Consider the following 26,982-nt stretch of genomic DNA (forward strand, 5'->3'; position numbering starts at 1 on the left):
ATTGTATGTATGATGTCAATATATTTGTTCCAAACTGTGTATTTATGCCCATCAAACTTTATTAGACAGGTCTAATAAATAAATACAGGTCTTTAGAATTAACCACAATAATTTTAAGGTTAGCCAATTCCATTAGTGAACTTTATAGGAGAAGGCTATTGCAAATAAAAACATTTTTTAGACTGTAGTTCTATAATATTTTGAGAGATATAATAACTATTTATTGTTAGATAAGTATGTTGATTAAATCTGGGCCCCTACTAAAGTAGATTAATTTGATAAATTAAAAAACTTGAAAAAATCCAAATAGTTAATCTTAAAAGATATTTCTCCACTTAATGAAGGAATAATGCAGTTCAAATAAAAATTTTTAAATAGTAATAATGAATATTTGTATAGAATGCAATAGTCAAGAAGTATATGATACCAACCTGTGGGAGGGGGGTAGCAAAGGCTTAGAGAGGTTGAAATCACCTCCCCAGAAGTCTGATGGGCAGTGGACTGTCCAAGACAGACCATGAGCTTTTCTCTTGATAGGTACCTGCGTCCCTTAACAGGAGAAGTAAAAGTTGGACTTGAGAGCGTAATTTGGAGGATTATTTCATTTGTCCTTCTTTTTGTTTGCTTTATGAAATTAACACAAATTTTAGGCTTTGTGTTATTTGCTGTAGCAAATCTACCCATGTATTTTGTTTTTACTTCTCATTTTGGAACAGTTTTAGACTCACAGAGAAGTGCAAAAATAGTAGAGTTTTGCATATCTTTTTTTTTTTTTTAAGGTAGTGTCAAATATTATATACTCTTTAATGCTGTTGACATGTACCAAACATAAGATATTACCATTTGGATAATTGAGGAGACAGGAGACAAAGGACTCTAGTTCCTTGGGTTTACTGCTCACATGAGGTCATGATCATTTTTATGGCTCCCTTTTAACTTGCTAGTAACTCCAAGCATGTTTTTATCATAAAGTTTGTGTAATTGTCAGTTCATCCGTAACCTTTTGGAGGTTCATTTGGTTAATTTTTAAGAAATATTTTACTTTATATTGGTGTATAAGTGAGTAGGAGGCACAAGAGATGTGGGAAGAGCCCTGGAGGAGGAAATGGCAATCTACCCCAGTATTCTTGCCTAGAAAATTCCATGGAGGAGGAGCCTGATGGGCTACAGTCCATGGGGTCACAAAGAGTTAGACACAATTGAACGCACGCACACACACACACACATTCACACAGGTGATTAACACTGTTGTGTTCATTTCAGGTGTATAGCAAAGTGATGGTTATACATTGACCTGTATCTATTCTTTTCCAGATTCTTTTCATGTTTAGATTGTTATATAATACTGAGCAGAGTTCCATGTGCTATACAGTAGATCCTTGTTGGTTATCCATTCTAAATATAGCAGTGTGTACATGTCAGTCACAAACTCAGTCTTTAATTTCAAATCCTCAGATTATTCTATGTACATTTTGGCCTCTTGCAAAGAAAGCCTGCTTATTATTCTGAAAAAATGGTTCCTTTTCCCTGAGCGCTTAGCATAGTTGGGACACACTCATGGATAGCTGTAGGGTAATCCCTCAAGTATAGCAATGCCTTAACTTATGTATCCATGTTAGAATTTATTTTTGATCTCTACTTCTTCTTCTTTGCACATGAGCATTTTAGCCCTGAGTCATTTAAGTATTTCTGTCTGTGAAAGTGAAGGTCACTCATCATGTCCACTCTTTGTAACCCCATAGATTGTAGCCTGCCAGGCTCCTATGTCCATGGAATTCTCTAGGCAAGAATACTGGAGGGGGTAGCCATTCCCTTCTCTAGGAGATCTTCCCAACCCAGGGATTGAACCTGGATCTCCTGTACTGCAGGCAGATTCTTTACCATCTGAGCAATCAGGGAAGCCTATTTCTATCTATAAATGGTAATTTTTTATAAATGAATAGTACGGTTTTGAATGTACCTTTCTAAGGTAAGTCTATACTATTTGGATTTGAAAGGAGGTAGACAGCCTTTGTGTTTATGAGAGTCCCTTGGACTGCAAGGAGATCCAACCAGTCAATCCTAAAGGAAATCAGTCCTGAATATTCATTGGAAGGACTGATGCTGAAGCTGAAACTCCAATACTTTATCCACCTAATGCAAAGAACTGACCCATTTGAAAAGACCTTGGGAAAGATTGAAGGTGAGAGAAAGGGACGACAGAGGATGATATGGTTGGATGGCATCACCGATTCAATGGACATGAGTTTGAGTAAACTCCAGGAGTTGGTGATGGACAGGAAGGCCTGGGTATGCTGCAGTCCATGGGGCTACAAAGAGTCAGACACAACTGAGCGACTGAACTGAACTGAACCTATACTCCATTCTCTCTCTTTTTTTTTCCTGCTAAATGTATTGATTTTTTCCTTTTTCACACAAACATCTTTGGCTTTATTACAAATACCATACCCTTCCATTCCTACAGGATTTTTTATACCTGTTTTGTCTTGACCTTGATCATTTTCTCCTGTCCCTTATCCTTAACACCTAGTACCTGATACTTACTAGGGCCTCTACACATAGTTGTTAAAAGGGTTAATGAATGAATCCTCTTAAATATTGAATATAGCTAACTTTCTTGCCTTCATGAATGTTGTTTTTTTTCCTCTCAGAAAAAAAAAAAATCCTCCTATTCTTCATGTGGCTAAATTCTATTCATCTTTCAGATCTCAGTATAAATGTTACTTCCCAGAAAGCTATTTTTTAAGCTCATGATTTAAGTTCCATTGTGTCCTGTAATATGTGTAATTATACATTTATTTCATCAGTATTTGTTAAATGTTTGTCTCTTCAAAGTTTCATGAAAGCAGAGGTGAGGTCTGTTTTGTTCACGGCTATATCCTGTGTACCTGGAATGCAGTAGACACTCAAATGTTTCTTGGATGCGTAAATAAACTTATTTATTTTTGAATATGTTCTTAGTGAATTAGAATCTGAGATCTGAGTATTTTAAGGTTATTCATGCATTTTGCTGACTTGTCTTTCAGTAAAGTCTGTTCTATTTACATTCCCACTGATAGTGTCTGAGATTGCTTTGTCTTTGCTAGTATTATTAGCTTTTGTACAAATTTGATTCAACCACAGAATGGTATTTTATAGTTTTATTTGCATGCCTTTGATTATTCATGAGTATGAAACCACCGCTGCCCTCCCCCCGCCCCCAATATGTTTGTTGGCCTCTCCTGAAGACCTTTGTGCCAGCACATCTATTCTTGGTCTTCTTATCTCTAATCCTCTCCATCCTTTATACTGTGATAGGATTAAGTTCTTTAAAGCCCTTTTTACTGTCATTTCCCTGCTCAAGAGCCTTTCCTTCTGTGTTGTTACCTATTGAAAATGAGCCCACTCAGCCCTGGCATGACCTGGACCCCATGTACCTCTGCAATCTCCACTCACTGTTTCTCAGTGCAGTGGTGCCACTCTCTGTAATACTCAGTTGATTCAGCCTCTGTGCTGTATACCTCTCTGCCAGTCTGAATTCTTGAAAGAACAGTTCAGTTCAGTCACTCAATCGTGTCCAACTCTGCGACCCCATGAATCGCAGCACACCAAGCCTCCCTGTCCATCACCAACTCCCGGAGTTCACTCAGACTCACGTCCATCGAGTCAGTGATGCCATCCAGCCATCTCATCCTCTGTCATCCCCTTCTCCTCCTGCCCCCAATCCCTCCCAGCATCAGAGTCTTTTCCAATGAGTCAACTCTTCGCATGAAGTGGCCAAAGTACTTTCAGCTTTAGCATCATTCCTTCCAAAGAAATCCCAGGGCTGATCTCCTTCAGAATGGACTGGCTGGATCTCCTTGCAGTCCAAGGGACTCTCAAGAGTCTTCTCCAACACCACAGTTCAAAAGCATCAATTCTTTGGCGCTCAGCTTTCTTCACAGTCCAACTCTCACATCCATACATGACACAGGAAAAACCATAGCCTTGACTAGATGGAACTTTGTTGGCAAAGTAATGTCTCTGCTTTTGAATATGCTATCTAGGTTGGTCATAACTTTCCTTCCAAGGAGTAAGCGTCTTTTAATTTCATGACTGCAATCACCATCTGCAGTGATTTTGGAGCCCCCAAAAATAAAGTCTGACACTGCTTCCACTGTTTCCCCATCTATTTCCCATGAAGTGATGGGACCAGATGCCATGATCTTCATTTTCTGAATATTGAGCTTTAAGCCAACTTTTTCACTCTCCTCTTTCACTTTCATCAAGAGGCTTTTGAGTTCCTCTTCACTTTCTGCAATAAGGGTGGTGTCACCTGCATATCTGAGGTTATTGATATTTCTCCCGGCAATCTTGATTCCAGCTTGTGCTTCTTCCAGCCCAGCGTTTCTCATGATGTACTCTGCATAGAAGTTAAATAAGCAGGGTGACAATATACAACCTTGACGTACTCCTTTTCCTATTTGGAACCAGTCTGTTGTTCCATGTCCAGTTCTAACTGTTGCTTCCTGACCTGCATATAGGTTTCTCAAGAGGCAGATTGGGTGGTCTGGTATTCCCATCTCTTTCAGAATATTCCACAGTTTATTGTGATCCACACAGGCAAAGGCTTTGGCATAGTCAATAAAGCAGAAATTGATGTTTTTCTGGAACTCTCTTGCCTTTTCCATGATCCAGTGGAGGTTGGCAATTTGATCTCTGGTTCCTCTGCCTTTTCTAAAACCAGCTTGAACATCTGGAAGTTCATGGTTCACGTATTGCTGAAGCCTGGCTTGGAGAATTTTGAGCATTACTTTACTAGCGTGTGAGATGAGTGCAATTGTGTGGTAGTTTGAGCATTCTTTGGCATTGCCTTTCTTTGGGATTGGGATGAAAACTGACCTTTTCCAGTCCTGTGGCCACTGCTGAGTTTTCCAAATTTGCTGGCATATTGAGTGCAGCACTTTCACAGCATCATCTTTCAGGATTTGGAATAGCTCAACTGGAATTCCATCACCTCCACTAGCTTTGTTTGTAGTGATGCTGTCTAAGGCCCACTTGACTTCACATTCCAGGATGTCTGGCTCTAGGTGAGTGATCACACCATCATGGTTACTTTGGTGGTGAAGATCTTTTTTGTATAGTTCTTCTATGTATTCTTGCCACCTCTTCTTAATATCTTCTGCTTCTGTGAGGTCCATACCATTTCTGTCCTTTATCGAGCCCATCTTTGCATGAAATGTCCCCTTGGTATCTCTAATTTTCTTGAAGAGATCACAGTCTTTCATATTCTGTTGTTTTCCTCTATTTCTTTACATTGATCGCTGAGAAAGGCTTTCTTATCTCTTCTTGCTATTCTTTGGAACTCTGCATTCAGATGCTTGTATCTTTTGTTTTCTCCTTTGCTTTGTGCTTCTTTCTTTTCACAGCTATTGTAAGGCCTCCCCAGACAGCCATTTTGCTTTTTTGCATTTCTTTTCCATGGGGATGGTCTTGATCCCTGTCTCCTGTACAATGTCATGAACCTCATTCCATAGTTCATCAGGCACTCTATCTATCAGATCTAGTCCCTTAAATCTATTTCTCAGTCCACTGTATAATCATAAGGGATTTGATTTAGGTCATACCTGAATGGTCTAGTGGTTTTCCCTACTTTCTTCAAGTTAAGTCTGAATTTGGCAATAAGGAGTTCATGATCTGAGCCACAGTCAGCACCTGGTCTTGTTTTTGCTGTCTGTATAGAGCTTCTCCATCTTTGGCTGCAAAGAATATAATCAGTCTGATTTCGGTGTTGACCATCTGGTGATGTCCATGTGTAAAGTCTTTTCTTGTTTTGTTGGAAGAGAGTGTTTGCTATGACCAGTGCATTTTATTGGCAAAACTCTATTAGTCTTTGCCCTGCTTCATTCCACACTCCAAGGCCAAAGTTGCCTGTTTCTCCAGGTGTTTCTTGACTTCCTACTTTTGCATTCCAGTCCCCTATAATGAAAAGGACATCTTTTTTGGGTGTTAGTTCTAAAAGGTCTTGTAGGCCTTCATAAAACCATTCCACTTGAGCTTCTTCAGCGTTACTGGTTGGGGCATAGACTTGGATTACTGTGATATTGAATGGTTTGCCTTGGAAATGAACAGAGATCATTCTGTCGTTTTTGAGATTGCATCCAAGTACTGCATTTTGGACTTTTTTGTTGACCATGATGGCCACTCCATTTCTTCTGAGGGTTTCCTGCCCACAGTAGTAGATACAATGATCATCTGAGTTAAATTCACCCATTCCAGTCCATTTCAGTTCACTGATTCCCTGAATGTCGATGTTCACTCTTGCCATTGCCTGTTTGACCACTTCCAATTTGCCTTGATTCATGGACCTGACATTCCAGGTACCTATGCAATATTGCTCTTTACAGCATCAGACCTTGCTTCTATCACCAGTCACATCCACAACTGGGTGTTGTTTTTGCTTTGTCTCCATCCCTTCATTCTTTCTGGAGTTATTTCTCCACTGATCTCCAGTAGCATATTGGGCACCTACTGACCTGGGGAGTTCCTCTTTCAGTATCCTATCATTTTGCCTTTTCATACTGTTCATGGGGTTCTCAAGGCAAGAATACTGAAGTGGTTTGCCATTCCCTTTTCCAGTGGACCACACTGTGTCAGACCTGTCCACCATGACCCACCCATCTTGGGTGGCCCCACAGGGCATGGCTTAGTTTCATTGAGTTAGACAAGGCTGTGGTTCTAGTGTGATTAGATTGACCAGTTTTCTGTGATTATGGTTTCAGTGTGTCTGCCCTCTGATTCCCTCCCTCTTGCAACACCTACCATGTTACTTGGGTATATACCCTCTCTATGGAATATTTCAAAGCTACCTTTATCCCAGAACTTTATTTTGGATTTCTGTTGCCTTAAAGTTGTTGTCTAATAATACGGTGCTACTCATCTGCCTATATTTTGATCAGTTGCTAGATAACAATATTTGCATAAACATAATGGCTTACAACAGGAGATATTTATCATGTCACAGTTCCTGTGGGTCAGGAATCTGGATGAGGCTTTTCTGGACTCTTGCTTCAGTCTTTTACAAGGTTGCCACAAGTTGTTGATTAGAGCTGGGGTTCTCCTGGGGAAGTTCCCCCACCAAGCTCAGGTGGTTGTTGGCAGCACGCACTCCTCAATGATTGTTAAACCAAGAGCCTTAACTCTTTACTGGCTATCAGCCAAAGGCTACCTTCAGTGCTTGCTACATGGGCCTCTCCATATGGCAGCTTACTTCAAAGCCAACAGGAGAGGATGTCAATACAGAGAGATAAAGACAAGAGAGTCTGTTAGCAAGATGGAAGTTACAATATTATATAATGTAACTGTGCAAGTGATAACCCCTCACCTTTGCCATATTCTACTGGTTAGAAGCAAGTCACAGGCCACACCCAAATTTAACGGGAGGATTTTGAATTATAGGAGGTAGGCGTAATTAGGGCCTCTTAGAGTCTGAAAGCCACACTGCCCAGCTCTGTCTCCCTGGAGCACAATGTTTTGTATGACTCCCAAATTTCAGTACTCAAGAGTTATTTCATAGGGGCTTGTTGAATTACAATAAAATAGGAAGGAAGTAAGTTTAAGAGGGACATGAGAAATAGAATGCCTTTGACCTATTCTAACCAGAAAATTTAAGATGCTAAAATGACTATAAGAATTCTATTTGTAGTAAAAAGTTTATATTTTATTTATTTATTTTTATCATTTTAATTTATGTGTTCTTTTCTCCCCAAATAGTATTTACTGTAGTAATAAAGATGTATAGGAACATGGCAGACAATATTTTATGAGATACTGGAATGCCTCAACTTCAAATGGATTATGTCCCAAAGTTAATTTTTAAGTCAGTTGGATGAAATGTGTAAAATTTTTCTGCATAGAAACAATGCTATAAATAAGACTCTGAGGCTGGGTCAACCTGGAAAAGCTCATTTATCTTAGAACCATAAAGTGCCAGAGATGAAAGGGATCTTTAAGATTATCTAGTGGGTAACCTCCTTAAAGCATCACATCAAATACACGTGAGCACCAACGAAGGCCCAGAGAAGAAAGTGGTTTGTATTTATAGCTGAGCTCTGGTGGTAATCGTCCTATAAAGCATGGGCATGGCTTATAGCCAAAAAAATTTTTTTGGTAGAAAAGATTAAGGTGGTAATAATATATTTTGAATAGATTGATGATTCCAAAAAACGTATCTCTTCTGCCGCATTCTACATTGCCTATCATTTTCAAAACCAGAAAGCTAGTCTTAGAGTGTATGTGTCAATTTTTAGACAGAGAGAATCATTATTTTTATAGAAAGTGTTCCCAGAAAAGAAGCCCCCATCTTCCATACCGAATTGAATAAAGCAGAGATGCTTCTAGTTCTAAGATACCTGGATTAGTATATATGAGGACTATATGGTGCAAAGCATCTTGCTCTTTTGACCCCTGGTAAGATGATTGGGCAAAGAAGGCAACAGCACCCCACTCCAGTCCTCTTGCCTGGAGAATCCCATGGACGGAGGAGCCTAGTAGGCTGCAGACCATGGGGTCGCTAAGAGTCTGAAACGACTGAGCGACTTCACTTTCACTTTTCACTTTCATGCATTGGAGAAGGAAATGGCAACCCACTTCAGTGTTCTTGCCTGGAGAATCCCAGGGATGGGGGAGCCTGGTGGGCTGCCGTCTATGGGGTTGCACAGAGTTGGACACGACTGAAACGACTTAGCAGCAGCAGCAGCAGCAAGATGATTGGGGAGGCATTGTGTTTTCACCATGGATACTCCCTTTTTCTGGGTGCCTGGGATGGGGCAGACTGTAGCAAGGTGGCAGTGCTCTTAGTCTACATAGGCTATTACAACGCCAGGTGAGGGTATGTAGGGAATTGCTTTTAATCATTTCGATATAGGCATTTTATTATTAATAGGACTCTGTTCTCCATTCTGCAGACAATCCTAACACACAGCTTAGTGTCCACTTTCTTTGTTACTCTAAGAAAATTTCCCAGTATATCTCACTTATCAATATTGATTTTTCTGCAGAGGTTCTGAAGGTGTATTTTTTGCACCAATCTAACTTCCTTCTTTATCTTTTTGGCTTTTCTGTAAGGAATCCATTAGTCCCTATTGCTGATAAAGGCTCTGTGGTCCTAAAATGCCTCTCAGATTTCAGATAAATCAGTGTTAACAAGATGTACAGGAAGTAGGCTTCCGAGGAGGTTGATGGCATGCATGTGTGAGTAAAATCTATCAGGGGCATTTTGCTTGAGACCTTTTTCAATTACCTGCATAACCTTTAGCAGGGTATCTAGTGTGAGTTTTTCTTCTTTTCTTTAACTGTCTCATCTCTCAGAAATTCACAGCTTAAAATGTTTTTGCTGTAAGGGCCCTTGAGATCACTGAGCCCCTTCGTTTTGTAGGCGAAGAAACTGGAGTCTAGGAAACGTCAGTGAACTGACGAAGACAGTGATAGCAGGACTAGCCTTCCACTCCATGCTTAGTCTAGTGCTCTTTGCATTATATGCTACACTCTGGTAAGCTACACAGTGATTCCCTTTCTCACCTTTTTTGCTTTTGGGGCCTCTCACTTCTAGCATTTAAAGATGAAGGAAACTTTTAGTAGAACATGTAAAGAAGGACAGGTTATATAAATCAATAAAGTTATAACTAAAGAAACTTCGAAAGGAACCAAAATACCTATACAATCTCTGGAGGCTTTGAATAATTTGCAGGCAATCTTTATGTGTTTCTTTTTCTGTCAGATAAAGAATATGAATTTTAATGATGAAATGCATTATATTTATTTCACATTTGGACATTTTTTACCATTTGTATATGTTTTAAATATTCATTGAAAAACAGGTAGTTTAAAGCTGATGTTACTCTCTTGTAAGATAATTGACTGTTTAATAGGCAATAGTCTTATTTTAAAGAAACTCTAACTTTATAATCTCTACATGAATACAGAACAGGACTTTAACGGCCACTGATTACCTTCTCTAAAGCTCAGAATTCTATAGGCTTAGTGTCTAGTTTCAGAGAAGGCAATGGCAACCCACTCCAGTACTCTTGCCTGGAAAATCCCATGGATGGAGGAGCCTGGTAGGCTGCAGTCCATGGGATCTCGAAGAGTCAGACAGACACGACTGAGTGACTTCACTTTCACTTTTCACTTTCATGCATTGGAGAAGGAAATGGCAACCCACTCCAGTGTTCTTGCATGGAGAATCCCAGAGACGGCAGAGCCTGGTGGGCTGCCGTCTCTGGGGTCGCACAGAGTTGGCCACGACTGAAGTGACTTAGCAGCAGCAGCAGTAGCAGTATCTAGTTTAGTCCACCCCATGATTGCTAACTGGCTTATTAACTTTTTTTCCCCTCTTGTTTCTTTTTTTTTTAATTGAAGTATTGTTGATGTAGTCTTCCCAGGTGGCTCAGTGGTAAAGAATCCACCTGCCAAGCAGATGTGTGTTCCGTCCCTGGGTCAGAAAGATCCCCTGGAGAAGGAAACGGCAAACCATTCCAGTATTCTTGCCTGGGAATTTCCATAGACAGAGGAGGCTGTCAGGCTATATAGTCCACAGGGTCACAAAGAGTCGGACACGACTTAGTGACTAAACAGCAGCAGCAGCAGCATGGTCGATGTGCAGTCCTGTATAAAGCTTATTAACTTTTATAAAGGCTTATTTATTATTTAGGGGATTGGTAGTGATATTATACCCATATGCAGAATGTGTTTACTCTTTACGCATGAGCAGATTGCCAGGCTTTCTAGGTCTATACTATGCTATATAACCATATATTTTAGGAAGAACTTTATAAAAAATTATAAAACATACCTCTTTGAAGATTTTTTAAAGAGTTATCAAACCTCATTGATCGTTCATACCTGTTTCTGTTTGGGAAAAAAATAGAAAAGTAAAGATAAAATTTGCCAGAATACTCACTTTGAGGATCCTTTTATCAGCTCTGTGTAGCTCTTCATGTTTATATGACTGAGACGTACTTCTCTTCCTCTCAATGACTTAAATCAAATTACTGGCTACTAAATGATTATCCTTCACCAGTCTCTAAAATTCTATTATTTTATTAGTCCTCAGCAAACGTTTGTTGAAAATCTACTGTGTTCTAGAAACCTTTATTAAGAACAAAATAGGAAACAACCTAAATGCCTGGAAAAAAAGATTTGATTAAATTGATTCACTAATGAATTATATTTCTTGAGCATCAACTTGGGGCTAAGCTTTGGAGATTATACTCTTGATAAAAGCAGGCACACTTTTATCTCATGGAAATTACAGTCTAGTGGAGAAAACAGAACTTAAAATCATCAGATAATCACAAATATTATTACAGCTATCAAAAGTGTTATAAAAGGTGAGATATAAGGGTATCAAAGACGTTATAACAGGAGGACCTGACCCAGCCTGAATACTATGGAATGGTAGAAATGATGGTACAGAATTCCATCCATTGACATGGAATAGCCACATAATGGAATTAAGGGAAAGATAAAATTATAAATTAGTATTTATCTTGTGATTTAAATATATATATATTGTATATATAATACATGTACAAAGTATAGAATGACATGAAAATATTAATAGTATGCTTAACTGTTGAGTTATGGATCTTTTAAAATTTCTTTTATATTTATTTCTTTTTTCCCTAAGTTTTCTACAATTAATATATATTGTTTGGACAATTAAAAAACAATTAGAGTTAAAACAAAAAAAAGGTCATTCACAGTCCCTGTCTTAAGAGCTTTCATCCTAGTGAGGAAGACAGAATGCACAGACACACTGGAGGTGCAATGCGGGACAGCCTAGGGAAGTTTTGTATATCGAGAGCTGGGTGACTTCAGTTTCCTTGGTTCCTAACTGCAGGCTGGTGGGGACAGGAAGGCAATTTGATGGTAGCCCTGGGACACCACTGTGTTCAGTTCTGTTGCTTCTGTAACAAATTGCTATAAACTAAGTCCAGTTGAGCTATTCCAAATCCTGAAAGATGATGCTGTGAAAGTGCTGCACTCAATATGCCAGCAAATCTGGAAAACTCAGCAGTGGCCACAGGACTGGAAAAGGTCAGTTTTCATCCCAATCTCAAAGAAAGGCAATGCCAAAGAATGCTCAAACTACCACACAATTGCACTCATCTCACACGCTAGTAAAGTAATGCTCAAAATTCTCCAAGCCAGGCTTCAGCAATATGTGAACTGTGAACTTCCTGATGTTCAAGCTGGTTTTAGAAAAGGCAGAGGAACCAGAGATCAAATTGCCAACATCCACTGGATCATGGAAAAAGCAAGAGAGTTCCAGAAAAGCATCAGTTTCTGCTTTATTGACTATGCCAAAGCCTTTGCCTGTGTGGATCACAATAAACTGTGGAAAATTCTGAAAGAGATGGGAATACCAGACCACCTGATCTGCCTCTTGAGAAACCTATATGCAGGTCAGGAAGCAACAGTTAGAACTGGACATGGAACAACAGACTGGTTCCAAATAGGAAAAGGAGTTTGTCAAGGCTGTATATTGTCACCCTATTTATTTAACTTATATGCAGAGTACATCATGAGAAACGCTGGACTGGAAGAAACACAAGCTGGAATCAAGATTGCTGGGAGAAATATCAATAACCTCAGATATGCAGATGACACCACCCTTATTGCAGAAAGTGAAGAGGAACTCAAAAGCCTCTTGATGAAAGTGAAAGTGGAGAGTGAAAAAGTTGGCTTAAAGCTCAACATTCAGAAAACGAAGATCATGGCATCCGGTCCCATCACTTCATGGGAAATAGATGGGGAAACAGTGGAAACAGTGTCAGACTTTATTTTTCTGGGCTCCAAAATCACTACAGATGGTGACTGTAGCCATGAAATTAAAAGACGCTTACTCCTTGGAAGGAAAATTATGACCAACCTAGATAGCATATCAAAAGCAGAGACATTACTTTGCCAACAAAGGTCCGTCTAGTCAAGGCTATGGTTTTTCCAGTGGTCATGTATGGATGTGAGAGTTGGACTGTGAAGAAGGCTGAGCACCCAAGAATTGATGCTTTTGAACTGTGGTGTTGGAGAAGACTCGTGAGAGTCCCTTGGACTGCAAGGAGATCCAACCAGTCCATTCTGAAGGAGATCAGCCCTGGGATTTCTTTGGAAGGAATGATGCTGAAGCTGAAACTCCAGTACTTTGGCCACCTCATGCGAAGAGTTGACTCATTGGAAAAGACTCTGATGCTGGGAGGGATTGGGGGCAGGAGGAGAAGGGGACGACAGAGGATGAGATGGCTGGATGGCATCACTGACTCGATGGACGTGAGTCTGAGTGAACTCCGGGAGTTGGTGATGGACAGGGAGGCCTGGCGTGCTGCGATTCATGGGGTTGCAAAGAGTCGAACACGACTGAGCGACTGATCTGATCTGATCTGAAGTGCCTTAAAACAGCAAAGTTCTCTAAATCCAAATTCTGTTCACAGCATGGTTCAGCTGGTTCTCTGCCCCAGGTTTCACAAGGCTGAAATCAGGTTTGGCAGGGCTGTGTTTCTCACTAGAGGCTCTTGGGAGTCAATCTTCTTTCAAGCTCATTCAGGCTGTTGGCTGAGTTCAGTTTCATGTGGCTGTAGGATGAGGTTGCATTTCCTTGCTGGCTATCAGCCTGGGGTCATTCTCAGCTTCTAGAGGTAACCTGTGTATTCTATTGCCTGTATTCTGTGGTTCATGGTCCTTTTCCTTTAACAGCCGTGGGTTAGAGCTTCTTAGGCTTCAGTCTCTCTGACTTCCCCTTTGCTAGTGTTGCATCTTAGTTCTAGATTGTCCATGTGGGTTGGCAAATGTCTCAGCCAATGACTCAGGGTTCAGGAACAGAGTCATTTAAAGTAAGGATTTTAGACCCCCAGTTAGGTGAGTTGGGGATTCAAAGCAGGACTTGCATTCTAGCAGGTGAAGTCAGATAAAGGAGATCTGTGGAAGGAGGGCACACATAGTGATAGTGGGCAGGTGAAAGCCAATGATAGATGGTCACATGCAGTCTGAGCCAAGAGGTAGTTTCAGGAGCCCATCTGTGGTGAGGATGGTATTCCAGTTAGAGTGCCCAACCTGTTCTTGTTGGCTGAAGAACATCATCTACAGGTTGGGGCTCTGCAGGCCAGCCTGAAGCCTGGTGAAAACTGGTTCACACAGTAAAGAGCTTACTGCTCTGTCTTGCTGAGTTGTGGCTCAGGACAGAGGTAGTGCATTTGTCTGCTGTGCTGAGTTTTGTTTACAGAGTGTCCAGGGTATTAAGAGCAGCCCAATAGATATCTGCTCATTCCCACACTTAGGGATAACTTTGAACAAATGGACATACTTTGAGCATTTGATAAGTTTGCCTTTGTTTAGAGGGAAAGCACTCTCCCCTCTGCCCTTCTGTCAAGTGCTCTCTGACTCCAGCATTAGCCTACCACCTGTCCTAGTTTGGCTCAACATGAAAAAGAACAGCCTAGTTAGATACTTGGGCTTTCCAGGTGGCTCAGTGATAAAGAACCTACCTGCCAATGCAAGAGACGTGGGTTTGATCCCTGGGTCGTGAAGATCCCCTGGTGGAGGAAATGACAACCCACTCCAGTATTCTTGCCTGGAAAATCTCATGGGCAGAGGAGCCTGCAATGTTAAAGAAGCCCTTCAGTCCATAGAGTCACAAAGTGTTGGACACAACTGAGAAGCTGAGCACACATGCATAGATACTTCACTTAAACCTGCATTTGTGGACTCATTTGCCCACAAGTTTACAAGCATTTGGAAACAGTAAAATTTATGGTGTTATATGGAAATTTATGGCAGAAAGTGAAGAGGAACTCAAAAGCCTCTTGATGAAAGTGAAAGTGGAGAGTGGAAAAAGTTGGCTTAAAGCTCAACATTCAGAAAACGAAGATCATGGCATCCGGTCCCATCACTTCATGAGAAATAGATGGGGAAACAGTGGAAACAGTGTCAGACTTTATTTTTCTGGGCTCCAAAATCACTACAGATGGTGACTGCAGCCATGAAAATAAAAGACGCTTACTCCTTGGAAGGAAAATTATGACCAACCTAGATAGCATATTCAAAAGCAGAGACGTTACTTTGCCAACAAAGGTTTGTCTAGTTAAGGCTGTGGTTTTTCCTGTGGTCATGTATGGATGTGAGAGTTGGACTGTGAAGAAGGCTGAGCGCCAAAGAATTGATGCTTTTGCACTGTGGTGTTGGAGAAGACTCTTGAGAGTCCCTTGGACTGCAAGGAGATCCAACCAGTCCATTCTGAAGGAGATCAGCCCTGGGATTTCTTTGGAAGGAATGATGCTGAAGCTGAACCTCCAGTACTTTGGCCACCTCACTGGAAGAGTTGACTCATTGGAAAAGACTCTGATGCTGGTGAGAGAGTCAGTTCCTAGGCAGGTTGATAGGGAGTCTAGGGGTCCCCAAGGAGAGAAGGGTCTGGAATTCTCAAGGAGGAAGAAAGGACAAACTTTTTTTTCCTTCTCTACATTCCTTAGGATTATATAACAATAATGTATCCTGCCTAAGGACAGTCTTTGGATTCAACCTTCTGTTATCTTAAAAATGTAAATTATGGGAGTAGGTCTAATGAGGTCTTTACAACCTCCAGATATTCTTTGGATTATATAACTTCATTGTTAACACTAGCAAGCAGGTACTCTTTCTGCCCCCTTCTGATGCCCTTGTCAGAAGCTTTCTCTATCTCCTTTATACTTTAATAAAACTTTATTACACAAAAGCTCTGAGCGATCAAGCCTCGTCTCTGGCCCCGGATTGAATTCTTCTTCTCCGGGGGCCAAGAATCCCGGTGTATTCGTGTGATTCAACAACAACCTTTCACTGGGAGGGATTGGGGGCAGGAGGAGAAGGGGACGACAGAGGATGAGATGGCTGGGTGGCATCACTGACTTGATGGACATGAGTCTGAGTGAACTCCAGGAGTTGGTGATGGACAGGGAGGCCTGGCGTGCTGCAATTCACGGGGTCACAAAGAGTCGGACACGACTGAGCAACTGATCTGATCTGATCTGATGGAAATTTATTGTATTATTTGTGCCATTTTCCCCCCAAAATTTTCATTTTTTTCTCTCATGGAAAATGTTAGTTATAAAAACAATAACTATGTTTTCAGAAGACAAATTTATCAGGCATCTTTGGAAAATATTTTTTGTCATTTCATGACTGCAGACTCTTGAGCCTGAATTTCTAAAACACTTTTTACAAAGTTACGTCTGTATTGCTAGTGAACTTCTATCTCTAGGATAATACTTGCTCTGGATAATACTGCTAGGCATTTGAAAGAAGAGATCCAGTTGCATGCTATAGGAAATTTAGGACTTGAAATGTTGAGCAGATTCTAAATAAGGAAGTAAAAAGCCACTTAACAGAATTAGATGACAGGCATGCACCTGGGAACGGGAGGGATGGTTGGTTTCTCTGTGTGTTCCCTGCTTAAGTTGTACACTTGACATGTCTAATTAAAACAACTGATTGCGCATGCCAACACAGGAGTCTTACTACTTGGGCTGGTTCCAGGTTAACCAGGCAGCTGTAAAGGTTCTTTGTCATTTTGTCATTGTCTATAGGCTTATAGGGGAATGGCTATCCACTCTGGTATTCTTACCTGGAGAATTCCATGGACAGAAGAGCCTGGCAGTCCATGGCTGGCTGGCAGGCCACAGTCCATGGCTTCGCAGAGAGTCAGACATGACTGGGTGTCTGACACTTTCACTTTTCACTTTCACATAGGCTTATAGGTGTGACCTTTGTAATTTGCTTAGGTAATTATTAAACATTTCAACTATGAGTTTTATAGTCATCGATTTGCCACCTATTTATGTTTATCTGGTTGTGGGTGTTGAGGGCAGCTGAGAAGTTAGAAGATACACTGTCCACACATGACCACCCTCACTTCTGACACTATGTACAAATTCAGGGGTCCACAAGACCAAGCTTAGGTTCGATAGCTTTCCAGAAAACCTCATAGAACTCGCTGGAATCTGTTACAGTTACAATTTATTACAAAACTATTAGGAAAAGCAAACAGATTTTAAGAGAAGCGAACAAGAGAAACTCTACTATTGTTCTCCCCCCTTGGAGTCAGGGCATGTTTCTTGCCTGGCACTGATTGTGATAATATACATGAAACTATTGCCAGCTGGGAAGCTCACCGAAGCTTCAGTCTTCAGAATTTTATTAGGGCTCCATTATGCAAGCATGATTCATTGGCTAGGTAGCTGACGCAGTTTCAGTCCCTCTGGGCAGGTTGATACCATATGATCCAGAACTCCTGGTCTACATAACATTGCTAATCTTTCTCTGGGTGGTCAGCTTCTACCTTAAATCCTGTCTGGTGTGGGCTGCCTCCAGCCTTCACACTGTTAGACTACCTGTCATGATTGAAATTTCAGGCGAATAAAGACACTCCTACAAGGCTTAGAGATTAAATGTTTCAAAAGCCCAGGGCAAAGTCCAGACCTCTTTCTGAGTAGAAGTTAAATTTGTTACTACCCACTCAGACTCTTTACGTTGGATTTTGTAAAATGTATTTTTCACGATGAAATTTAAAGTATGTTATGGTCTTATCTTACGTGTAATAATTTACCCATTTTAATTGTATAGTTTTGGTAACTGCATGCAGTCGCGTGCCCTCTATCATAATCCATACTACTTTTGCCCCCACAGTCCTTGCCCTCCAACAACCACTGATCTGTTTTCTGTCACTATAGTTTTTTGGTTTTTTTTTCTTATTTTAATATTATTTATTTGGCTGCACAGGAGTCTTAGTTGTGGCAAGGCAGAGTCTTCAGTTGCAGCATGTAGAATCTACTTCCCTAATCAGGGATTGAACTCAGGCCGCCTGCCTTGGGAGTGCAGAGTCTTAGCCACTGGACCACCAGGGAAGTCCCGCTTGTCAGTATAGTTTTGCTTTTTCTAGATTTTCTTATATACATGGAGTTGTACAATGTGTAGTATTTTGTGTCTCACTTTTTTTCCATGTAGCATAATGTGAGTCATCCATTTGTCAAATATATTAATAGTTTTGTTTTTTAATTCCTGAGTAGTATTTCATTGTGTGGACATATCATGTTTTGTTTATCTGTTCACCAATTTTTGGATATGTGGGTTTTTCCATGCTTAAAATTATTTTTTTTTTCCTATTGTGAATAAGTTTTTTTAAAATGTGTGTACATGATGTTGTATGAAGATCTATTTTATTTCTCTTGGATAGATACCTAGGATTGGTATTGCTGAGTCATATGACTCGCAGTCATATGAGCCTATGTTTAACTTTATAAGAAATTAACAAACTATTTTACTAGGAAAGGAGGAGATTTACAGCTGCTCCATCTCCTCACTTTGTAATCAGTCTTTAATCTTAACTATTCTAGGATATGTGTATTGGTATCTTACTGTGGTTTTAATTCTTATAATGTCTAGTGACTGATGACGTTGAGCGATTTTTTTTAAGTGCTAGTTGACCATCCATATATCTTCGTTTGCAAAACATTTATTTAAATCATTTACACATTTTAAAATAAATTGGTTTGTTTTAAGAAATTGAGAGTTCTTTATATATTCTAGATAAAAGAACTTTCTTGGGAGTGTTCTGTAAATATTTCTCTAATATGAGGTTTGCCTTTTCATTTTCTTAATGGTGTCTTTTGACAAATAAAAGTTTTTAATTTTGCTGACGTTGAATTTATCCATGACATAAATTTTAAAAACATCACTTGAGAATGTGTCATTTAATGGTTCATGCGTTTTGTGTTATAAGGAATCATCACTGTACCTCAGCGTCACAAAGATTTTTTTTTCTGTTTTCTTCTAGAAGTTTTTTTATTTAGAGCTTATGTTTAATGTTTGTGTATAGTATGAAGAGGTCAAGGTATGTTTGTTTGTTTTTCCTATATAAATATCCAGTTATTCCAGCAGCACTTATTGAAAAGACTGTTTTCCCCATTGAATTACCTTGTCTTGCTTGTCAAAAATAGATTTCATTTTAAGTCTGAGGGCATGAAGGAAGTTGATGGGGTTTCTAGTAGCGGCAGTCTATTTAAAACTAAACAAAATAGGGATGTCACTTTTTTATCGTATTGTTTTATAAATAATTGCAACAAATCATATAAAAGAGATAAGTGAAGTATGTGTAGGTCAGTAGAGCGACTGACACTGTTTGTCAGTGACAACGGACTGTAACTGGAAGGTTTAGGAGATTCAAGAAAATCACATCTTGAGATGCTTAAATCACAGGTTATAAAACATATACCTAACTGAATTCAGCCATTTATTTTATCTGTAGACAAAAATGTAATGAAAAAGATAACATTAAATTATTATTTTATTAAAAAAACTTGCAAGATATATAAAAATAATAAGAGAAATATAATCTACTTCTAGTTGAGTAGTCTTAATATGATAAAGATGACAATACTCACAAAGTTAATGTATAGATTTAATATAATACCAGTTAAAGATCCCAATAGGATGTTGAATTGAATTTGATTGATAGTATAAATCACACAGTAAAGGAGCAGGCAAGAACTTCAGGGGAGGCAAATGTTTTAAAAAATTATTCTCATTCATAAAATTAATATTTGAGAGGATCAGAATTAGTACATACATTGTAAGGTAATTAAATGAAGATAAAAGATCAGGCCCCCACACTATGGAAGTAAAGAAGAGATTAGACTGGAAATCTAGGTTAAGTGTAGTTACTAAAGTTGATCACCAATTTAACTATGAACTTTCTGGCTTTTGAAGACAGAAAGGGAAACTCAGAGGTTTTACCAGAAGTTGCGGTTCAAAGGCCTTTGGGCAGACACTATTAGTCACTTAGGTGGCCTGGGAATAAGACAACAGGGAATGTTGGACACTTTGAACTTTATATATGTGTACCTGTATAAAGGAGAGGAAGAAGTGGCTAATTGGTTTTCAATTGCTAATTGATTCTTGGCACTTGGGTACATGGACTCAGTGATACTAATTTTCCAAGAGAAGCCAGAAATTTATAAAGCACCTTTATGATCCAGTCACCTCCCAAAGACCCCTTTACCTCCTAAGACCATCACTTTTGGAAGTTAGAATTCAGTGTATGAATTTTGGGGGGACACATTCAGACTGTAGCACCTGTCATCTACTGTTTTTTAAATACTGGCAATTGGTGTACTGGCCAAACGAAATGTGTACTCATTATCTGAGTAAGGTTTATATGTGTACAATTGTTATCATCTAATTAAGGATTGTGATGTTTAAAGAAGAACAAAGGAGTTTTTGCCATTCAAGACCAGAACCTATTCCAAAGTATATTAATAAGATTACCTGAATGTAGGTTAATAATAGTAATAGAAACAAAATAGAAATATCAGAAATAAACTCATAGTGGTTTAATATGTGAGAAATCAGTGTTTAATAAAAAAAGCATTGTTGAATGATAATATGAAGAAAGCTACATTTAAATCTATTTTAATCTCATACCATGCATAATAAATTTCAGATGAGTTAAATATTTTTCCTTTATATATTTTTAATTGAAGGATAATTACAGTATTGTGTTGGTTTCTGCCAAACATCAACATGGATCAGCCATAAGATGAGTTAAATATTTTTTAAACAAACATTTAAAACATTCCTACCTTTATTATGGAGAAGAGATCATTTATCCATTGTTGAAGCAATAAAGAAATAAATTAGTACCAAGGTAATCATGTGTAATTATCAAAAACTTTGGTTCTCTAATATAGAGAAAAAAGCAATGCAATGAGAATAATATTTATAGATTTTCTCTGATAGGTAAGATTTCCTGTGAAATTGTCTACCTTACTGTAAGTAGTGTTGGTTTATACTGTCACCGTGGTTGGTTTACACTAGAGAGAAAAACATGAATATGTGTGGCTTAAAGATCTTCATTTGTAGTGAAGATAATAGTAGTACCTACTTCCTAGAGTGTTTTGAAGGAATAAGTATGATACATGATGTATACTCCTTAGCACATTGCCTGGAACCATAAATGGTAACTGCTGTTTATTATAATCATCTTCATTGTTACCATCTTCCAAAACAAGTTTCAAAGTTACTTATCAAAGTTTTTAACCCAATTGGGAAAAACACAGCCAGTTGAACCAAGTTTACCTTTGTGTAGTTTACAAAGCACTTGCACATATTCTGTTTCATTGATTCTCACCCTGTCCCTGGGAGAGGTTTTAATTTCTTCTCAGTGGGGGTTTTCAGGATTCACTGTTCTGTAGTCCCAGCTTCATCTTTGTCATTACCCTTAAATCAATTCAACCTGATTCAAGAATTCCCCATCCTGACCACAGCCTTCTCTCCTAGCTTGTGTGTTTTTCTTCGTCTGCTAGAGTCATTCTCTGACTTCTATTTTTTTGACTCCTGTACTTTCTAAGTGCTCTTCCTTCTCTCTTTTATCCCTATTTTTTCTGATAATGTTTTCATAATATGGTGACAATATCTGTCCCCCGTCTCTGTGTTTTTCTTTCTCAAAGATTAAAAAGAGATCTGTGATGGGCAAAGAGTTTGATTGGATATGTCTCCAAAGAAGAGAGATCAATGACCAATAAGCAAATGAAAAGATGCTCAACATCATTTGTCATCAAGGAAATGTAAATCAAACCCACAATGAGTTACCACTTCACATCCACTAGAATAGTTATAAAAAAGACACATAGTTGACAAATGTTGGCAAGAATGTGGAGAAATTGGATCCCTCTTACATACATTGCTGGTGGGAACAAAAAAAAGTGCCACCACTCTGGGAGACAGTCTGGCAATTTCTCAAAATGTTAAGCATAGAATTACAATTCAAAATAGCCAAAAGGGGGAAACAGCACACATGTGCACCAACTGATGAATGGATACATAAAATGTAGTATGGAATACTATTTAGCCATCAAAAGGCACAAAGTACATATATATCTACAACATGGACAAACCTCAAAAATATTATGCTAAATCAAAGAAACCAACCCAGAAGACCACATTTTATGTGATTACATTCATATGAAATGTTCAGAATAGGCAAATCTGTGAAATGAAGGTAGATTAGTGGTGTCCTAAGGCTGGGGGTTAGGGAGTATAGGAGGTTTGAAAGTGGCTGCTCAATGGGTATGAGGTTTCTCCTGGGAGTGACAATGTTCTAAAATTAGATTGTGATGATGGATGAACAACTTCGTAAATTACACTTTCAAATATTGAATTGGACTATACAGTTTACAGTTTAAGCTCAGTGAAGCTTAAAACTAAAAAGAAAAATAAATCTCTGGCTTTTGGCTCTTAGCAGATAGGATTTCCTCATTATGAGTACTGGAACAAGTTGATTGTGAGAACCATCTCTTTCTGTAGTACTGACCATGAACTTGGGTTTAGGGGTATTCTTCTAGTTAACTAGATAAATAGAAAACTTTTCCTTGTAGCTCTTATGAAATACTTTTTAAAGACTGTTTTAATTTGCTTTCTGTCTCAGATTAGTATAAAGAACACAATATGATGTCTGACTCATGGCAATTATTTCTCCCTTTATAGGACAAGTATAAGGAGAACAAAGACACTGAAGCTAAACAGGAGGATCAGTTTTCCCCTTGTGTTCCAGTTCCATGCCTTTGTTTTGTAATGTTGCTATCTCTTTTGGCTCTTTGCTCATCTTACTTTACTCTTAGTTTTAGTCTCTTTGGGGGCTTTTGATTAATCTGCTCAAAGCCATGAACTATGAAGTCTCTCTTCAGAAAACTACATGTGAATTTGCATACCAAATGTTGCTTACAATTTCAGGAGGATCACAAATTTCACCCAGGATAAGAATCTCAACTCCATACACTCACCTGGGTAATCTTATGCTCTCTTGTAGTGAAGTTATCATTTATATGCTGATAATTCCAAAATTTATTTCTTGTCCAGATTTCTCTGTTAGAACACTGCAGCCATCTGTCTAGGTCCAGTTCGATACTCCACAGACAGCCCGACTCAAATTGTCTGAAGTTGGAACATGGTCTTTATCCCTCCATACTGAATCTGTCTTATTGAGTAGAACGAGAGCCCAAGCCAAGAATGCTTTAGCCACTCTGGCCTAAATTAGATGCTAAGTATCCTTCTTCATTTCTTCCTTTCCCTCTCTCTCTCCAGTCAGCAGGTTTTCTTGATTATGCTTACATGCTCTTGAAATCTCCTTTGCATTCCCTTTCCCACGCCAGTCCAAGTCCTCCTTTCCTGGTAGAGATTCAGTAGCCCCCTGACCAGTCTCCCTGCTTTCTCTCTTACCTTTAATTCAGTCTCTCAGTGACAGCTGGCAAACTCTCAATGGCTTCCCAATGTCTTTAGAACAAACTCCAAACTTTCTAACATCTTTAATACCACTTGCAAGGCTCTATGTGATCTAGTTCCAGCTTACCTGTCTCTTTTGTCACTGTGCATCTCAACCATCCCAGCCTTGCCTCTTTTCTCAGTAATGCCATGCTGTCTCTCACTTCTTAAGCCTTTGCATGCTCTGTTTCCTCCCTGCTCCCACCCCTGCTCTTCCACACCTTGCTAACTCTTGCTCATTCCTTAGGTCCTGGCTATAGATTTTCTTTCTTCTGGACTCCTGTTCTGACTCTCCATTCATAGCACCCCTTTGATGCATCCTTTGCCATCCTCTTTTTTTTTTTTTTTTTCCTGTTAAAGCATTTACACACAGTTTTGTCATTGCCTCCCTCCTTTCTGGGCTATAAATACTAGGTAGGGAGACACTTGTTTGTGTTGGTCTTATTTTTCACTGTATTGCTAGTGCTTATTTAGCCCTGCACCTGGCAGAATGTTCAATACATTTCTGTTGAATGAATGAGAGTTATTTCCTTTTACCTAAAATATCTTCATCCTTACCTTCCCTCTACTCTTGCAGCACTTGGTAAAATCTTACATGCGTACCATCCATTTATTAGTTTACAAATAAGAATGAAGCTCTTTTCTTATTCCAGGCACTATTTTAGGTACTGAGCATATAGTGATGAATTATACAGTTAAATATCTCTGTCTTCTGGGAGCTGCTACTCTAACAGTGGAGACAGATAATAAACAGTAAATAAGTAAAATTGACGTTGTGTTATTGAGTGTAAGTCCTGAAGAGAAACAAATAAAGCAAGAAAGATGGGTAAGGCACATCAGAGTAGAGAGGTGGTATTTTAGATAGGGTGTCCAGGGAAAGCTTCACTGAGAAGATGACTTAAGTGAAGGCTTGAAGCAAGTGGAGGAGCTAGCTATTGGTGTGCTGCTATCTGGGGAAAGAACCTTTCAGGCAAACAGATGTGCAAAGGCCCCATGTGAGAGTATGCCAGAGTGTTTCAGGAACAGGCCAGAGACCAGGGGGGGAGTGAGGTCAGGGAAGTAAATATTCTGAGTATCAACTGCTGCTTTCATCCAATCCCTGGGCCTCCTCTTTAGTTTTTTTTTTTTTTTTCCCAAGCTCTCAGTGCTGTGAATTTCCTAGGAAGGACTAGGAAAATTTCTCTTAGCAGTGCCCTGTGAGTCAAGAGCTGCTGTGGTACTGGTGTAGAAGGCTGCCGTGTGGGTAACAGCTCAGTTGCTTCTTTGGAGGTTGGGGAGGTGCACGCTTAGACATTTCTTTAACACGCACTGCCTCTTTCTCAGGATGGTTTCACCATGGCCTCTTTAGGATTGGGAAGGCAGTGGTACGTAGGACACCACAGTCGTCGGCTGCATAGGTTGGACTATCCACAGTTCACCTCAGCCCTTTTTTGTTCAGTCTGTGTCCGTGCAGTCTTGGGGACTTTATAAACATTGTACAGTTCTGTCAGCCACTACTGGGAGTTATAAATTGGAAGATAAATATCTGCTCACAGTTTGTTTTTCTCTCTGCTTTTAGCTTTTTCCCAGAACTTTGGGGGCCAGGAAAGCTGTAGTTAATTATGTTGTTACACTTAGTTGTGTTGGGTTTCACTGACCTTACTGTGCTGGCCTCATAGCTCTGTCCTTTATAACACAGCTCTTCGTGGGGTAATTGGGTTCCACCCCAGCTGGATGATTGTACTTGCCTTCCTGGCACCCCTCTACAGGAAGTAAGAGGCCTCCTCTGGGCAGACTTCCACTGTGAGTGGAGCACAGCTCTTGGGCTCTCTGCAGTCTATATTTAGCAGTTGCAGAAGCTTCTGCTCGGCTTGTCGTGTTTTCCTTTTGGTGTGACTCACTAATGGTAGCACACTCTGTGGAAGGGGGCTATAAATTGTAAATTGATATGAAGTAATAATTGGAAAAATGATCAGACTCCATTTTTATGCCCCTCTGGGGAAAACACGTGTCAGGAATCACTAAAGCAGAAGGCAACTGAAGGATTTTTTCAGCTGGCTTTCCAGTTTTAGTGCTGCAGTGCTTCCATCCTGATTAGAGAGGAGAGAAGCCAAATTCGGCAGGAGGCGGCCAACAGACCTAGTATCTGCTTGCCACCTTTTGCTCCAAAAAGCCCTGCCGCAGAGAGTTGCCATGGCAGCGGGAGGCAATTTAATGGCAAAGGCTCATCTCTGGAGCAGCACGCTGCTGGTACTCCAGCCTTCCCCTCTCTGGCCTTCAACCCAAGAGGCTGGTTATACCAGGGCATCACTGTGTTGTGGCCATTTGAAAGGATGTTGTCTAATGGAGTAGAACTGTAAGATGTGCCCGAGTCTGAGGAGGGCTGCCTCTTCCATCGCCTGCCTCTCCCTGGTGTATAAGCCCTTTGATGTCCTATCCTGTAGTCCACCTTCTCAGATTATTTGCAGTTCCTTAAATATGCTCTTTCATGCTTCTGTGCTTTTACTCTGCTTCGAATGTTTACTCTGCTTCAAATGTTCCCTTCCCCATCTGTCTGGAAAATTCCTAGTCACTTTTCAAAATGTGGCTTAGCCACTGCCTCCTGCTTTGTAATGCTTCCTCTAACCCCATAACCTCTGCGGAATTATGCTATTTCCTCTGCTATCCCCATTTTGCCACAGCTCACACAGTTCTGAGATGACTCTGTATTTTTGTCTTTTCTTCTCTAGTTACTTGCATTTAAGAACAGTTTGTGTGTGTGTGTGTGTGTGTGTGTGTGTATGAATTTCATATCCCCAGGACCTAGCCCAGGAGCGGGCACATAGTAAACACTTACAATGTATGTTGAGTAAATGAAGTTTTCATATCAACCTTTTTTAAAAGTTTATTTAACTTATTTATTTTTGTCTGTGCTGGGTCTTTGTTGCTGCATGTGGGCTTTCTCTAGTTGCGGTACACGGGCTTCTCATTGAGGTGGCTTCTCTTGTTGCAGAGCATGGCCTCTGTAGTTGTGGTACATGGGCTTAGTTGCTTCGTAGCATGTGGGATCACCGTGGGCCAGGGATTGAACCTGTGTCTCTTGCATTGGCAAGTGGATTCTTAACCAGTGGACCACCAGGGAAGTCCCATATCAACCTACTGAATCCTTGTCACAGGGGTGTTGCATACCATTCAGCCAACAACGCCATCACATCCAAGTGGGGCTTCACCTATTTTGGGATTCCAGAGGGTTGACTCAACTTGATCCACTGATTTGATGGCTCTGTAACTCACTTGCCATTGCATCTGTTCTCACTTTCCGGTTCGAATTGGAACAGCAGCGGTGAAGAGAGCAACACCCTGGGAGTCAGTCTCCCCAGGGCTCATGTCCATGGAGCCTTTAGTTAGTTGCCCAGCTTGTAAGTCTCAGTTACTTCTTGTTGAATTAGGATGTGTGAGGACAGCCCTACATGGTCAAGCTTACTGTTTTTACCTTGCCTTATCTTCCATTAGGAAAGTACAGCAAAATGGAGGTTTAAACTAGGTTTGAATCTTCTGTGGCATCTTTATCTGCATCAGATTGTTCGCTGTTCACCTTCTTTTTCTGAGTAAGGCTTTGAAGGTCACCCCTTTCTGTGTCTTTTGTCCCTTTTCTTGCACTTTCCTGTGTTAATGCCCCTTCCTTGGCCTCAGAGCCCCATTTTCATCTTTGGTGCATCTGTTCCC

At 39.9% G+C, this 26,982-nt stretch overlaps 1 protein-coding gene across 4 annotated transcripts in view; it reads left to right on the forward strand.

The window, feature by feature from the left end:
• Nucleotides 1-26,982, forward strand: part of SLC44A1 (solute carrier family 44 member 1) — a 237,544-nt gene that overhangs the window by 75,803 nt on the left and 134,759 nt on the right. The window lies entirely within an intron of this gene.

The sequence above is a fragment of the Bos grunniens genome, chromosome 8 (genome assembly GCF_055505025.1).
Source record: "Bos grunniens cultivar Pamir isolate PY7600 chromosome 8, Bosgru_T2T1.0, whole genome shotgun sequence".
Classification (NCBI taxonomy): Eukaryota; Metazoa; Chordata; class Mammalia; order Artiodactyla; family Bovidae; genus Bos; species Bos grunniens.